The 16565-nt window shown below is 46.2% G+C and overlaps 1 long non-coding RNA gene across 1 annotated transcript in view; it reads left to right on the top strand.

Annotated features, from left to right (window-relative positions):
- Window positions 1–12488, top strand: part of LOC129545366 (uncharacterized) — a 112479-nt gene extending 99991 nt beyond the window's left edge. Inside the window, exon 3 of the long non-coding RNA XR_008683694.2 lies at window positions 12466–12488. This is a non-coding gene — a long non-coding RNA (uncharacterized LOC129545366). The remainder of the gene's footprint in view (window positions 1–12465) is intronic.
- The last annotated feature ends 4077 nt before the right edge of the window (window positions 12489–16565 follow it).

Raw genomic sequence — 16565 nt, 5'->3', positions numbered from 1 at the left:
GCCACACCTTCCTATCCTAGTTTGAAGACAGCCAGGATCCCAGAGCAGCAGTGGGTAGAAATGTATTTACTGGCAAATGGAATGAGGTGGAGAAAAATCTCTACCACACTATAGCTTAAGCTCTGAAAAATATAAAAAAATTACAAAACAAAAAATCATTCTGAAACACAACACAAAGGGTTGATCATGCCAGCGTATTTTCATTTCTTTCCTCTACAGGGTTGAGACTAAAGTAATACAATTTTGCATCCTCATTATCTTGCTTGTCATTGTTGAGTAAGTATTTCCCCAGGATATTAAAAATGCTCATAAACATAATTTTAATGACCTTATAACAGTCCATCATATTAATGTGCCCACATTTGTTTACCCAGTGCTGTATTACTGGACAGTTGGGTCATTTCCTGTCTTCTATATTGTAAATCACATTGCAAACAAAGCTTTGTGTTTCACAATATCTCCTTATGGTATTTTCTAGAAGGGAGATTTCTGGATTCAAGAGTTGGACATCATTAAGGTTCCTGTTACCTTTGACAAATTGGCGCTTGCATTTTGGTATCTGTTGTACACGTCTTGTGGTATTTTGGTGCAATCCTCCAAGAGTCTGACAAGGCTGATGAAGAGGGATGTGAGCCTTGGAATAGTAGATGAAGGATGTTTGGACATTTCTTGAGTGGAAAGTACAGTCAGATTCTCATGTCACTCACAAAAGTACATTTCATTTCTGGCTAGATTTCCTGAAACTGGCTTCTTCCTGAAACTAAATCCTGAAGAAAATTTCCTCAACTCTAGTGCTATGATCTAAAAACAGGCATGTCAGATCATTTTTGAAACCATTCCACTTTCCTGCCTGAATCTTGACATAAAGTTTCCCTCCCTCCCTTCTTTCCCTCCTTCTCTCCTTTTATATTTGCTTTCCATAATTACCATGTGTTGAGTGCCTACAATAAGCCAGGCACTACACATGTTTTTTTTCTTTAATCATTATTCATTTAATTATCTTCACAACATGAACAGGTGGTCGACATCATCCCAATTTTATTTACAGGAAAGTTGAAACTTAAGAGAGGTTATCCAGCATGTAGAAGACTACACTCCTGGCAGGTGAGCAACAGAACTAGATTCAGCGTTTGTCTCTAGCCATGCTGGTCCACCAAGCCTACCAATAGGCAACTCAGTGATGGAGCTCATGTTGACTTAACGGATGGAGCGATGCCCTCCTCTCTTGTCTGTTTGTTGAGTGATGTTGTGTCCTAGATGGATCTGCTAGAGGAGATGCTGTCTGACCTCCTTGAGAACAGAGGCTAGGTGCTATCATTTTTAAATTCTCAGTACCCAGCGTATAGTAGGCACTTTATAAATATATATGAAAGCAATCTTGCTGAAAGACCGCAAAGCCTCACTCACAATGCCTGTGTAAGCCTCTTGATTTTCTGTTTTTGCATAGAGTCTAAAGCTTCCTGCTGATCATGGCACATGGCAGCTCCTGGAAGGTTTTCAAACTCCTTTGCATGCAGGACCAGGAAGACCAAAGAGCTAAAGACGCATGATTTCTGTGCACTTAGGAACATGACAATGAAGCCAAATCTCAGTGTTCATGGATCCAGCACCCCCTTTTCAAAAAATGAAAGACTCCAGAGTGGGTTAGCATTTGCAAACACATATGAAATCCTTCTATTTAGGGAGCACCCAGCAGTCAGTGATGGGTGAAACGACTTCACAAGTGCTTTTAATTTCCCTCCTTGGTTTTTCTGCTTAGGAAGGCAGCCTCTCAATACGAAAGACAGTGAAGTTAATGGGACCAGGTAGACCACACAGGTGCCTCAAGAAAAGCAGTTGAAATGAAAGGAGTCCAGGTTTAGTCACCCCCCAGTGAAATTACCCTTGGGAAGTTTCCTCGGTTTCCTCCTATCTAAAATGAGGGCCAGAGAAGGCAATGGCAAGCCACTCCAGTACTCTTGCCTAGAAAATCCAATGGATGGAGGAGCCTGGTAGGCTGCAGTCCATGGGATCACTGTGAGTCGGACTTGACTGAGCGACTTCACTTTCACACATTGGAGAAGGAAATGGCAACCCACTCCAGTGTTCTTGCCTGGAGAATCCCAGGGACGGGGGAGCCTGGTGGGCTGCCGTCTTTGGGGTCACACAGAGTTGGACACGACTGAAGTGACTTAGCAGCAGCAAAATGAGGGCAATATTTCTTATCTTGAATTATTGCAATAAGGACTTGAAATATTAATAATCAATTCAGTTCAGTTGCTCAGTTGTGTCCAACTCTTTGCAACTCCTTGGACTGCAGCACACCAGGCCTCCCTGTCCATCACCAACTCCTATAGTCCACCCAAACCCATGTTCATTGAGTTGGTGATGCCATCCAACCATCTCATCCTCTGTTGTCCCCTTCTCCTCCTGCTCTCAATCTTTCCCAGCATCAGGGTCTTTTCAAATGAGTCAGCCCTTCCCATCAGGTGGCCTAAGTACTGGAGTTTCAGCTTCAACATCAGTCCTTCCAATGAACACCCAGGGCTGATCTCCTTTAGGATGGACTGGTTGGATCTCTTTGCAGTCCAAGGGACTCTCAAGAATCTTCTCCACCACCACAGTTCAAAAGCATTAATTCCTCTGCGTTCAGATTTCCTTATGGTCCAACTATCACATCCATAGATGACCATGGGAAAAACCATAGCCTTGACTAGACGGACCTTTGTTGGCAAAGTAATGCCTTTGCTTTTTAATATGCTGTCTAGGTTGGTCATAACTTTCCTTCCAAGGAGCAAGCGTCTTTTAATTTCATGGCTGCAATCACCATCTGCAGTGATTTTGGAGCCCAGAAAAATAAAGTCAGCCACTGTTTCCCCATCTATTTGCAGAGAAGTGATGGGACTGGATGCCATGATCTTAGCTTTCTGAATGTTGAGCTTTAAGCCAACTTTTTCAGTCTCCTCTTTCACTTTCATCAAGAGGCTCTTTAGTTTTTCTTCACTGTCTGCCACAAGGGTGGTGTCATCTGCATATCTGAGGTTATTGATATTTCTCCTGGCAATCTTGATTCCAGCTTGTGCTTCTTCCAGCCCAGCGTTCCTCATGATGGAAGTTAAATAAGCAGGGTGACAATATACAGCCTTGACGTACTCCTTTTCCTATTTGGAACCAGTCTGTTGGTCCACGTCCAGTTCTAACTGTTGCTTCCTGACCAATGGAATATATTTAGTAAACAGTCCGGCATTAATTATCGATAGTGATATTATTACTTCTTTATGCCTCAATCCGAGTCCCTGTATGTAAGCCTGTATCTTTCTATCTACCTATCTCGTTTCTGTTTTACAACGTTCTTTTGACTGGTGGAATTTTCTGCAGAAAAATAGCTTCTATCTGTCTATAGATGTTAAAACCAGGTTTTCTTTTCCTCACTCCATTTCACCAGCTGGCGTATTCTTCCTTTTTTCTGATTATTTTATTTTTGGCTGCACTGGGTCTTCATCACAGTGCAAGGGCTTCTCATTGCGGCGGCTTCTTTTGATGCAGAGCACAGGCTCCAGGCACATGGGTTTCAGCAGCACGCAGGTTCAGTCGTTGCCATGTGTGGGTTTAGTTGCTCCGCGCGTTATGTGGAGTTTTTCAGGACCAGGGATTGAACTTGTGTCCCCTGCACTGGCAGGCAGATTCCTAGCCACTATGCCACCAGGAAAGTCCCCTGCTGGCACATTCTTACGTATAACATAGATGTGTGTGTGAGTGTTGCTCAGTTGTGGCCAACTCTTTATGACCCCTGGACTATATCCCACCAGGCTCCTCTGTCCGTGGGATTCTCCAGGCGAGAATGTTGGAGTAGGGTAGCCATTCCCTTCTCTAGGGAATCTACCCAATCCAGGGATCAAATCTGGGTCTCCTGCATTGCGGGTGAATTCTTTACCATCTGAGTCACCTGGGAAGCCCCATAATATAGATGACCACTAAGCAAATATTTAGATAACATAATGTCATGAACTGATGGTGATATGGAGCAAAAATCCAGGGTAAAGAAGACTGAGGGTGATTATTTCAGATGGAGCGATCAGGGAAGGCTCCTCAGAAGAGGTGAGCAAACACTTGTTTGAAATGAGGGAGCCAGCCACATGGATGTGTGCTGCAAATGCGTTCCCGCTGGTGGGACAGCAAGCACAGAGGTGCTGAAGCAGAAGTGGAGGTGGTGGATGAGAAGTGGAGGTGGTGGATGACAAGACAATGTCGGAAAGGAAGGCAGGGGCCAGATGGGTTGAGGGCTTGCAGTTCGTGATGCGGACTTCAGGCACACATGAAGAGGGACCACTGGGGGGCTTTGGGAGGCGGGAGTGATGGGATTCAATGCACCCGCCTGTTAGCGGCTGAGCGGGAGGGGAGGCTCTCACAGTGTCCTGGTGAAAAAATGGCAACAGCTCATGCTACATGTTGTGATGGCAAACAGAGGTCAAAAGTGCCCATGCTGGGCCTATGCTTTATGTTGTTTTGTGTGAAGGTGTATGTATGTGTGTTTCAAACAGACGGGTTTTCTGCCGTTGCCACTGCTAATGATGGAGCCTGTGTGTTTCAGTGTGTGTGTAAAAAGGAGAAATGGATGTGACTGGACTTAGGATCCCTTCATAGGAGAAAGTGGGGGCAGTTCAGCCAGAGCTAGAGTTGGTCTGGGTGGATCTGATAGCCATGAATCCAGAAAAATGAAGAAACTCATCAGACAGCTTGTTCCTCGGAAACACAATTTAAATTCAGCCCGTGGATAAGCGGATGGCTACTTTTGTTTCTATGAAACATGAGGATCAGTCAGTTCAGTTCAGTTCAGTAGCTCAGTTGTGTCTGACTCTTTGCGACCCCATGAATCACAGCACGCCAGGCCTCCCTGTCCATCACCAACCCCCGGAGTTCACTCAAACTCATGTCAGAGATGCCATCCAGCCATCTCATTCTCTGTCATCCCCTTCTCCTCCCGCCCCCAATCCCTCCCAGCATCAGAGTCTTTTCCAGTGAGTCAACTCGTTGCATGAGGTGGCCAAAGTATTGGAGTTCCAGCTTTATCATCATTCCTTCCAATGAACACCCAGGATTGATCATTAGAATGCACTGGTTGGATCTCCTTGCAGTCCAAGGGACTCTCAAGAGTCTTCTCCAGCACCACAGTTCAAAAGCATCAATTCTTCAGCAATCAGCTTTCTTCACAGTCCAATTCTCACATCCATACATGACCACAGGAAAAACCATAGCCTTGACTAGACGGACCTTTGTTGGCAAAGTAATGTCTCTGCTTTTTAATATGCTATCAAGGTTGGTCATAACTTTCTTTCCAAGGAGTAAGCGTATTTTAATTTCCTGGGTGCAATCAGCATCTGCAGTGATTTTGGAGCCCAAAAAAATAAAGTCGGACACTGTTTCCACTGTTTCCCCATCTATTTCCCATGGTTACAGCTAAACACCTTGGAGAAAGTTATCCCATCTCCATGTTTGCTCATTCCATTTCTAAAATATCTCTGAAGTCTTGGTTTGCTCAGGGTGGGGATAATTAAAACTAATGAAGTGAATTTAGGGGTGTGCATCAGAGCCCGGGTCAAGACGCCGACGGTGATTCCAGACATCGCGACTTCTCTGAAGGTAACCATTGGGCAACCCTTCTTCATTTATATTCATGGGGACACAGAGCCATTTTCTTGAGGCTGCTAAACCCTTTGGAGGACCCATCCACGTGTTATGCTTTAGAATTTGGAATTCATTAGATTTTAAGAGTTCTAGGATTTTACCTACTGGTTACAAATGACTAAGCATCAAAAATGACATGTCTTATTTCCTTCCCCTGAATACTGAATTTAAGAGATGAAATGCTAGATAAGGGGCAGGAACAAGAGGGAGGAAGGGAGAGAGGAAGAAACTCATTTATGTACTTAGGATATAAATATTTTTCGAGCACTCAGGTGCTAGATTCTATTTCGTGCCAGATTGTGTCTAAGGTACTGTTGTTGTCTAGTCACTAAAACGTGTCTGACTCTTTGCAACCTCACGAACTGCAGCACGCCAGGCTTCCCTGTCCTTCACTATCTCCCAGAGTTTGCTCAAACTCATGAGGAAACCACAACAGAATACATAGGGCTCTTTCTCCATGCAGTTGCATTTTAATCTGGAGAAACAAAAGAGGAAAAATTGGAGTTGGATGCAAGAATCACAACTGGGAATGGGTCAGAGGGAACTGGGAGGTCAGGGAAGTTCTCTCGGAGGTTGTGACTTTTTTTGTAAAATTTTTAAAAGTCTTTATTGAATTTGTACGATATTGCTTCTGTTGTTTATGCTCTGGGTTTTTTTGGGGGGAACACAGGCATATGGGGCTTAGATCCCCAACCAGGAATTAAATCCACACTCCCTGCATTGGAAGGTGAAGTCTTACCCACTGGACCACCAGGGAAGTCCCTGAGATTGTGGCTTTTGAACTGAGATTCAAAGACAAGAAGGAAACAGGTTCAAAAAAATCCAAGGGTGAGCGTTTGAGGCTAAAGGAACTTGAATGCAAAGGCCAGATGGTTCAAAGGGACCCAAGAGGGTGGGAGAGGAGGCCACACAGTGGATGCAGGGGCATTGAGTACAGGAGTGGACAGGATGAGGCTGAGTTTCGGAAAGTGAAGGAGTTTGGATTTTATTAATAAATACAAATAGAGATCAATAGAAACTTTCTGATTGGGGAATAGCAGGATCTGTTATATATATATATATATTTGGCTGTATCACAACTTCCTTGTGGCACGTGGAACCTTTCCTTGAGCTATACGAACTCTCTAGTTGTGAAGTGTGGGCCTAGTTGGTTGAGCAGGAATTGAACCTACGTTCCCTGCATTGCAAGGTGGCTTCTTAACCATTGAGTCAGTCAGTTCAGTTACTCAGTCATGTCTGACTTTTTGCAACCCCATGGACTGCAGGACACCAATCTTCCCTGTCCATCACCAACTCCCAGAGTTTGCTCAAACTCATGTCTGTTGAGTCGGTGATGCCATCCCACCATCTCATCCTCTGTCATCCCCTTCTCCTCCCACCTTCAATCCTTCCCAGCATCAGGGTCTTTTCCAATGAGTCAGTGCTTTGCGTTAGGTGACCAAAGGATTGGAGCTTCAGCTTCAGCATCAGTCCTTCCAATGAATATTCAGGACTGATTTCCTTGGGGATTGATTGGGTTGATCTCCTTGCTGTCTAAGGGACTCTCAGGAGTCTTTTCTAACACCACAGTTCAAAAACATCAGTTCTTCGGTGCTCAACTTTCTTTATGGTCCAACTCTCACATCCATATATGACTACTGAAAAAAACATGTCTTTGACTGTATGGACCTTTGTCACAAAGTAATGTCTCTACACTGAACCACCAGGGAAGTCCCATAAGATCTGTTTTGTTTTCAAAGGCTCTTTGATACTGTGCAGGGAATAGAATGGAGAGGGGCAAGAGTGAGGTGGGAAGGTCACTGAGCAGCCGTCCAGCTGGGAGGTGATGGGGGTAGAGGAGGCGGAGGGAAATGAGGAACTAGTCACTTGTATGAAGGTGGGGTTGCCATGGAAACCACCTCCGTGTTCACCAGTGGATGAATGAATCAACAGGATGCAGTGTATGTATACAACAGAATATTATTCAGCCACGAGAAAGAAGGAAACCTTGCTATTTGCGACAACATGGAGGGACCTTGAAGACATTACACTCAGTGAAATAAGTCAGACAGAGAAAGACAAATCTCACTTACATGCACAGTCTAAAAAAGCTGAATTCATAAAAACAGAGAGCAGAATGGTGGTTGCCAGGGGCTGGCGGTGAGGGCATGGGAACGATATTTAAATACAAACTTGCGGGCTTTCCTGGTGGTCCAGTGGTTAAGAATCTGCCTGGCAACACAGAGGACACTAGTTTGATCCCTAGTCTGGGAAGATCCTGCGTTCCATGGGGCAACCAAGCCCATCACCACAACTACTGAGCCCACACTCTAGAGCCTGTGCTCCACAGCAAGAGAAGCCACCGAGATGAGAAGCCCTTGAACCGCAGCTCGAGAGGAGCCCCCCACTCACCACCCCTAGAGAAAGTCTGCAGCCAGTAGTGAAGACCCAGCACAGCCAAACAGTTATAAATAGCTCTTTAGAAAATAAAATACAAACTTGCAGTGAGAACATACATAAGTCCTGGAGATCTAATGCCCTGTATTGTGATTATTACATTATAATCATCAGGTTTGCGTAGAGACTGCTGCTGCTGCTGATGCTAAGTCGCTCCAGTCGAGTCAGACTCTTTGCGACCCCATAGATGGCAGCCCACCAGGCTCCCCCGTCCCTGGGATTCTTCAGGCAAGAACACTGGAGTGGGTTGCCATTTCCTTCTCTGTGCGTAGAGACTAGATCTTAGTTATTCCCACTACAAAAAAGAAATTGTCATTAAGTGATATTATACAGGTGTCAGCAAACGCTACAATGACAATCACAGTGCCATATATAAATGTATCGAAACATGTATCAACAAACCAACAGGTTGTCCCCCTTAAATTTACACAGTGTTACATGTCAGATGTATTTCAGGAAAAAGAAAGCTGGGGTTTCCATGCTTTGCTGGTGAGGAAAAGGTGGCTTGTGAGTTTTGGGGTTAAGTGGCTAAGAGATGGGTGACCAATGGAGGAAGAGCATATTGGGAAGGGTGCTTAGAATTTCTGAGTTTGGGTTTGCTTATCTTAATACTAAGACAGCAACTTACATTCATGCGGGAATGTGGAAGCAGAGAAGGATGATGATATGAAGAGAGAAAAAGGGAACGCAGAGAAAGGAAACAAGGAGGCAAAGATGCTAATCCCCTCCAGTCTTTTCTTGTAGTACCGGGATCGAGTTCCGCCTTTGTCTCCACATGCAGGGCGCAGGGTGGAGGCTTAGGCTGTCCCCTTATACTCCTCCTAAACCTCTAGTTCCCTCCTATTGAACTCTGGTCCAAAGCATGGCTTTGGCACCCTACACATCTGTGTTCAAATCCAAGGATTACGAGAGGATAGCAGGCAAATAATGTAACCTGTCAGAACCTTGGTTTACCCATCTGTAAAATGGGAATAATAAGTCCTACCTCATGGGGTTATTGATCCAATGACAGCTAATCTTTATTTGAGCATTTATTTCATGACATGTATTATTGCACCCAATTCTTAACACAGCTGTAGGCGGTGGGGACTATTGTTCTCATCCTAGTGATGAAGAAAACAAGGCTCAGAGAGGTTCCATGACTGGTCCAAGACTCTACATCTAGAAACTAGCAGAGAAGAGATAACTTTTCCAATCACTGGTCAGTATCCAAGATGGTACTGAAACCGGGATGTCAGACTCCAGAGCCTGTCCTTTGTTCCTTCCTTTAGTTTTCTTTTAATTTAATCTAGTTGTGGCAAGGGGGACTACTCTCCAGTTGTGCTGTGCGAGCTTCTTGTTGCCGTGGCTTCTCTTGTTGCAGAGCATGGCCTGTAGGTGCGTGGGCTTCCACAGTTGTGGCTCGACGGTTCTAGAGCACAGGCTCAGTAGCTGGGGTCCATGCAGTTAGCTGCTGCATAGAATATGGGATCTTCTCAGACAAGGGATCGAACCTGTATCCCCTGCATTGCAAGGCAGATTCTTAATCACTGAACCACCAGGGAAGCCCCCATTCCTTCCTTTTAAGCCCAGTAATGGACTCACGCACGCTAAGTCACTTCAGTCGTGTCCGACTCTTTGAGATGCTATGGACTGTAGCTTGCCAGGCTTCTCTGTCCTTGGCGTTCTCCAGGCAGGAATACTGGAGTGGGTTACCATTCCCTTTTCCAGGGGATCGTGTTTGAGAGAAGGCACCCTCTTTTCCCAGACAGACCAAGCCTTACCAGTCTACAGGAAGTGAGGAATGCACATCTCAGCAAGTTCCTCCACCCCTGAGCTTCATCCTCAGTGAAGAAAGTGTCCCCTCAAAACAGGAATTAAAGTTAAGATGTATTTGGCATCAGCCAAGAGCCCACACAATTGCTAAACATAGCATGAGGGAGGGGACCAACTACATGAGGCGGAACAGGAAACTTCTTCTAATTCATTCTCTTTCCAGCCTGTGAGACAGCAAGTCTGTCGTGGGTAGGACAATTAAATTGAAATATGGCCCAGCTAAGCATAAGAGCTGTTCTAACTGGAAAATCAAGCCACCCAAGGGCTAACTTTGTGGGGAGGTAGGCGGAACGAGGTCCTTGAGGTGAGGTCTAACTAACTGTCTTGGTCGTGTCAATTTCAGAGCTGGTGGCTGGCCTTAAAAACCCCCCAATCCCCAGGCTCCACTGAGACTGTTATTTAATAATAAGAGATATAGTCAGTAACATTTTATAACAGCTTTGCAATTAGCCCATGACTCTTAGGCCGTATGTCATTTCCTATGAAAATGATGGGTTGTGTCTGTCTGCATCCCTTACCTCAGAATGTGAATACCCACGGGGATGGTGCTGGCTGTGGGGGTGTCCAACAGCATGGAGAGGGCAAAGCTGTGGCTGGCCCCCTTTCCAACATCTCCTGACATCCCTCCAGCATCCCAGAGAGGAAGCTGGTTGTCCTGAAACAGAAAAGACAGCTCAGGAATGCCAGGAGTGGGCATCTTTTCTGATAGTAACTCCTGGGACTCAGAGATGTTGGAGCACAGAGCTAGTGAGGTGGGAGTAGAAAGCTTAAGAGATGCATCTGCTTCTTCAAATGAGAGAGCAGAACATCCCTGAGGACCACTTGGGGGAGACCCAGCCACTTGGAGCTTGCTGCTCTCTGGAGCCATCATGCTATGGACTGTAGGCAATGGACTATAGCCCGCCAGGCTCCTCTGTCCATGGGGTTTCCCAGGCAAGAATACTGGAGTGGGTTGCTATTTCCTGACCCAGGAGCGAACCCACCTCTCTTGAGTCTCTTCCATTGACAGGCAGATTCTTCCCTGCTGTGCCACCTGGAAAGCCCCAATAACAGCTGCAGCTAATATCTATTTTCAAATGAATTCTCATTTAATCTCCATAAAAACTCTATAATAGAAATGCAATTATGAGCTGCTTTTTACACACGAAGAAGAACCAGACGCTAACAGAAGCGAGGATGGGGCTAGGAGGGTTGGAGTTCCAGAACCACGCTCTTCCTTGTTACTGGGGTTGCCATGGTGACACCTGGGCGGGAGTAGTCCATGCTCAGGAGGAAGAGAGGATGCCTCCACGTCACCTGCTTTACAGGAAGAGATGGAGGGCAGTGATGGGGGGAGACACCAGGTTCAATGCCAGTGGTGGGGGTCCTTCATCTCATCCTTGCCAGCTGCCTTCTTTCAAGTCTTCAGTCACTTCAAGAAATATTTTAATATTATGTGCAGAATGGATAGACAACAATGTCCTACTGTATATCACAGGAAGCTACATTCATTATCCTGTGAAAGCCATAATGGAAAAGAATATGGAAAAGAATATATGTGTATATATATATATGTATAATTGATTTACTTTGCTGTGCAGCAGAGATCAACATTGCATTTTAAATCAACTATATGTCAATAAGATAAATTTTTTTAAAAAGAAGTATTTTAAGTCCCTACTAAGTACCAAGCAGGCTTTCCCAGTGGCTCAGTGGTGAAGAATCCACCTGCAATGCAGAAGACGCAGGAGACACGGGTTCCATCCCTGGGTGGGGAAGACGCCCCGGAGGAGGGCATGGCAACCCACTTGTCTGGGGAATCCCATGGGCAGAGGAGCCTGGTGGGCTGCAGTCCATGGGGTCGCCTGAGCGACTGAGCACACGTGTACCAAGCACCAAGCTGGGCTCTGGGGCACCAGCCATGACCACAACCGACGTGGGGTGACGGCCCAGGGGTACCGCCACTTCCTCGCTCTGAGTTCCCCAAGTTCTTAAGCAGCCCCTCCCTCCAAGCAGGGGAAGGAAACAGCCAGCAGACCCGCTTATTTGTTTCCTTTCTTTCCGTCTTCCGACAGCCGTATTTCATGTCTGACCGGGGAAGTGACGCTTCTCAACAGTGACAAATTTATGAGTTTTGATGGTTGGTGAAGCTCCCTAATCAATTCTTTATAGTCGGAGAAGGCAATGGCACCCCACTCCAGTACTCTTGCCTGGAAAATCCCATGGACGGAGGAGCCTGGTGGGCTGCAGTCCATGGGGTCGCTAAGAGTTGGACACGACTGAGTGACTTCATTTTCACTTTTCACTTTCATGCATTGGAGAAGGAAATGGCAACCCATTCCAGTGTTCTTGCCTGGAGAGTCCCAGGGACTGGGGAGCCTGGTGGGCTGCCCTCTATGGGGTCGCACAGAGTCGGACACGACTGAAGCGACTTAGCAGTAGCAGCAGCAGACTTCTATTGGCGGCAACTGAATTGGAGTTTTGAGTTCAAGAGCGAGTTTAGGTAAATGATGTTCTGCTCCCTTTGGGGAACTCACCCTCTGTGGTCACGCTGTTCATCTCTCTTTCCAGCAGCATCATTGCAGTGATGCCCAGCAGGTGGCTTCCACGGCTGACGACAACAGCGCCAGCATCTACCCGGCGGCATGGGACCCTGGGCCATCTCCTGAGCAACCCGGGAAGCCCTCCCAAACCATCTCTCCCCCTCCTCAGCACCACAAGGGTTACTTTAAAATTTCCAGCAGGCGGCCTGTGATCGACATCTGGTCAGGAGCCCAAGGCGACTGAACAAACCTAGGTAAGGGGTTACGGTGAGCCTCTGTCCAGAAAGAGAGGGAAAGGGAGGGGAGATGGAAGGAGGGAAGGAGTGAGGGAAGGAACTGAGGCAGACGGAGTCAGACATACGGTGACAGAGGAAGGAAGGGAATGTACCTGAAATAAAGAAATAATAATAATATTAATAGCTAATATTTAGTGAGTGCTTGCTCTGTGCCGGGCACCACGCTGGGTGCTTCTAGTGGCAATATCATTTACTCTTCATGGCGACCTTCCAAAGTAAGTCCTGTTGTTTTCTCTACTTTTGAAGTGAAAAAATGAACTCTGAGACACTAACGTGTTAGTCGCTTGGTTGTGTCCAACTCTCTGCGACCCCATGGACTGTAGCCCACCAGGCTCCTCTGTCCATGGGCTTCTGCAGGCAAAAGTACCAAAGTGGGTAGCCGAAGAGACTAAATATATTTTTAACTGCTCTGGTTGAGAGACAGGGAGGCAGAGAGGATATGGGGAACCAAAAGAAGAGGGATTGAGGGAATTCACACTTGCAAACACGAAGATGCTGGGAGAGAGACTCAGAGAGAATGACCTCCAGAAAGAAATCCCCAGGAAGAGGTTGAGATCATCGACATGCACAGAGAAAACCAGAGAGAGATGGAGAGACACAGAGAGGACTTTTGCAAGGAGATGACTGTCTCTTCACGCAAAATGAAAATTTCTGGGGACAACAATAGCGTGTGTGGTAATGACAGCACGCACCCAACACCGTTAGCTTTCCTTCTTCCTTTTGTTCAGTTCACGTTACCATTCGTGTTCTAGAAGTGCTGAAGCACGCTCCAGAGATGGTGATGGGATGTGTAGGTTTTGGAGGCCCGGGTACCTGAGTTCAGGGCCCTGACCTCACAGCACATGTTTTTTCCCAATGGAGGGAAGCTAGGGGATGCAGCTGGGCATTTTGCAGGGGTACATGGTGGCTGATGGAGGCAAAGGAGGGATTAAGGGTGGAGGTTGTCTGAAGTTCTTTCTGTTCCATCTGTTCCGGGCCTTCCTCATGGCTGGTGACCAGAGAGCTTGGTGCAGGCGGGAAGCTGGGGACTCCGATGGCCTGAGGATTGAGACCTGTGCTATGTATGTGTGATTTGTGGCTACTCCTTATAACAGGCCTGTGCATTTAGAGTATTGTTCTTCTTATGTAGATAAGGGAACACAGCTTCGGTGGTGGGTGGTGGGACAGTGATTGGAGTCCAGAAACCTAGATTCAGAGCCTTTGGCCTCGATCATTGAAGCTGAAGAAAGGGACCAGTGTTAAGTGTGAATGGACCCCAGAGGAACCACAGCCATGCTTTCAAGCTGCCTCGTTGGCCCTGTTTGCAAGGAGACCACGGAGGACATGGGCATCCATCAGATGGACAGGTCAAACGTCTGTGGCTTTTTTAGGGAAAACAAATCTGAATTAACTGGAGTACAAACCCTTGGCAATTTAATTAGCCACCAGCTGTAACCAAGCAATGCTAACCCATCCGTGATTTTTGTCCCCCCACCCCGCACCTCCATCATTCTTGACCCCAAATGCAGAAGATTAAACACTGTTGGACCATTTCCAGTTGAATTCTGCTCCCCTGAATCCATAATGCTGGGACTCAGAGAAGGGCCAAAACCCATCTTCTCTGTGTCCTTGACTTTGGAGCTATAATCAATCCAAAGGTCCCTCTCACAGGTCAACATGACATTTGGAAACAAGATTATCATCAACAACAAGAAGAGTGGGTCCCAAGGGCATAGCACTAAGCTTCAGAAATAGATCAGAGCATTCTGGGGACGAACAATAGAGCAGAGGGCGACAGCTGGGGCTGTACAGGACACACCTGTTTGTGAACTTGCTGACCTCTGACACTCATGAGCTGTGGGGATCCTGAGCAAGTGGCTAAACTTCTCTGAACGGCAGTTTGGTTTCATCCTTGCGTGAAACACAGAAGCTGCCTGAATCCCAGTCTTTGCTCCTGCACACAGTTAATCATCTCCTTAATTGTGCAGGTGAAGACGACATTAGAATGAGCCCCAAAGGTTAGGAAAGGTCGTCAGGGGGAGGATGGTCAGGCAGGGCTTTCTGGGTGAGGCAGACCTTGTGCTGTAACCCTCCTCACCACGATTGTTGTCATCATCATTGTCACCTTAATGGTCGCCTCTTGAGTATTAACTGTGGTCTTTGTTGATGTTTAGTCACTCAGTCCTGTCTGACCCTCTGCAACCCTATGGTCTCCTCTGTCCAAGGCATTTCCTAGGCAAGAATACTGGAGTGGTTTGCCATTTCCTTCTCCAGGGATCTTACTGACCCAGGGATTGAACCCGCACCTCCTGCATTGACAAGTGGGTTCTTTACCACTGAGTCACCTGCAAAGCCCAAATCGTGGGCTCAGTTCAGTTCAGTGACTCCATAGTGTCTAACTCTTTGCATCCCCATGAACTGAAGCACACCAGGCCTCCCTGTCCATCACCAGCTCCCAGAGTTCACTCAAACTCATGTCCATCGAGTCGGTGATGCCATCCAGCCATCTCATTCTCTGTCGTCCTCTTCTCCTCCTGCACCCAATCTCTCCCAGCATCAGGGTCTTTTCAAATGAGTCAGCTCTTCACATCACGTGGCCAAAGTATTGGAGTTTCAGCTTCAGCATCAGTCCTTCCAATGAACATTCAGGACTGATCTTCTTTAGGATGGACTGGTTGGATCTCCTTGCACTCCAAGGGACTCTCAAGAGTCTTCTCCAACACCACAGTTCAAAAGCATCAATTATTCTGCACTCAGCTTTCTTTATAGTCCAACTCTCACATCCATGCATGACTACTGGAAAAACCTTCGCCTTGATTAGATGGACCTTTGTTGGCAAAAGAATGTCTCTGCTTTTTAATATGCTGTCTAGGTTGGTCATAACTTTCCTTCCAAGGAGCAAGCATCTTTTAATTTCATGACTGCAATCACCATCTGCAGTGATTTTGGAGCCCCCAAAAATTAAGTCTGCCACCGTTTCCCCATCTATCTCCCATGAAGTGATGGGACCAGATGCCATGATCTTTGTTTTCTGAATGTTGAGCTTCAAGCCAACTTTTTCACTCTCCTCTTTCACTTTCATCAAGAGGCTCTTTAGTTCTTCTTCACTTTCTGCCACGAGGGTGGTGTCATCTGCATATCTGAGGTTATTGATATTTCTCTGGCAATTTTAATTCCAGCTTGTGCTTCTTCCAGCCCAGCATTCCTCATGATGTACTCTGCATATAAGTTAAATAAGCAGGGTGACAAGATACAGCCTTGACTTACTCCTTTTCCTATTTGGAACCAGTCTATTTGTTCCATGTCCAGTTCTAACTGTTGCTTCCTGACCTGCATATAGGTTTCTCAAGAGGCAGGTCAGGTGGTCTGGTATTCCCATCTCTTTCATAATTTTCCACAGTTTATTGTTATCCACAGTCAAAGGTTTTGGCATAGTCAATAAAGCAGAAATAGATGTTTTTCTGGAACTCTCTTGCTTTTACCATGATCCAGCAGATGCCGGCAATTTGATCTCTGGTTCTTCTGCCTTTTCTAAAACCAGCTTGAACATCTGGAATTTCATGGTTCACGTATAGTTGAAGCCTGGCTTGGAGAATTTTGAGCATGACTTCACTAGCGTGTGAGATGAGTGCAATTGTGTGGTAGTTTGAGCATTCTTTGGCATTGCCTTTCTTAGGGATTGGAATAAAAACTGACCTTTTTCAAGTCCTGTGATCACTGCTGAGTTTTCCAAATTTGCTGGCATATTGAGTGCAGCACGTTCACAGCATCATCTTTCAGGATTTGAAATAGCTCAACTGGAATTCCATCACCTCCACTAGCTTTGTTCATAGTGATGCTTTCTAAGGCCCAC

This window comes from Moschus berezovskii, chromosome 27 (genome assembly GCF_049115385.1).
Source record: "Moschus berezovskii isolate FMDL1 chromosome 27, NW_MosBer_1.0, whole genome shotgun sequence".
Taxonomy (NCBI): Eukaryota; Metazoa; Chordata; class Mammalia; order Artiodactyla; family Moschidae; genus Moschus; species Moschus berezovskii.
This window is presented reverse-complemented; position numbering and strand designations above follow the sequence as displayed.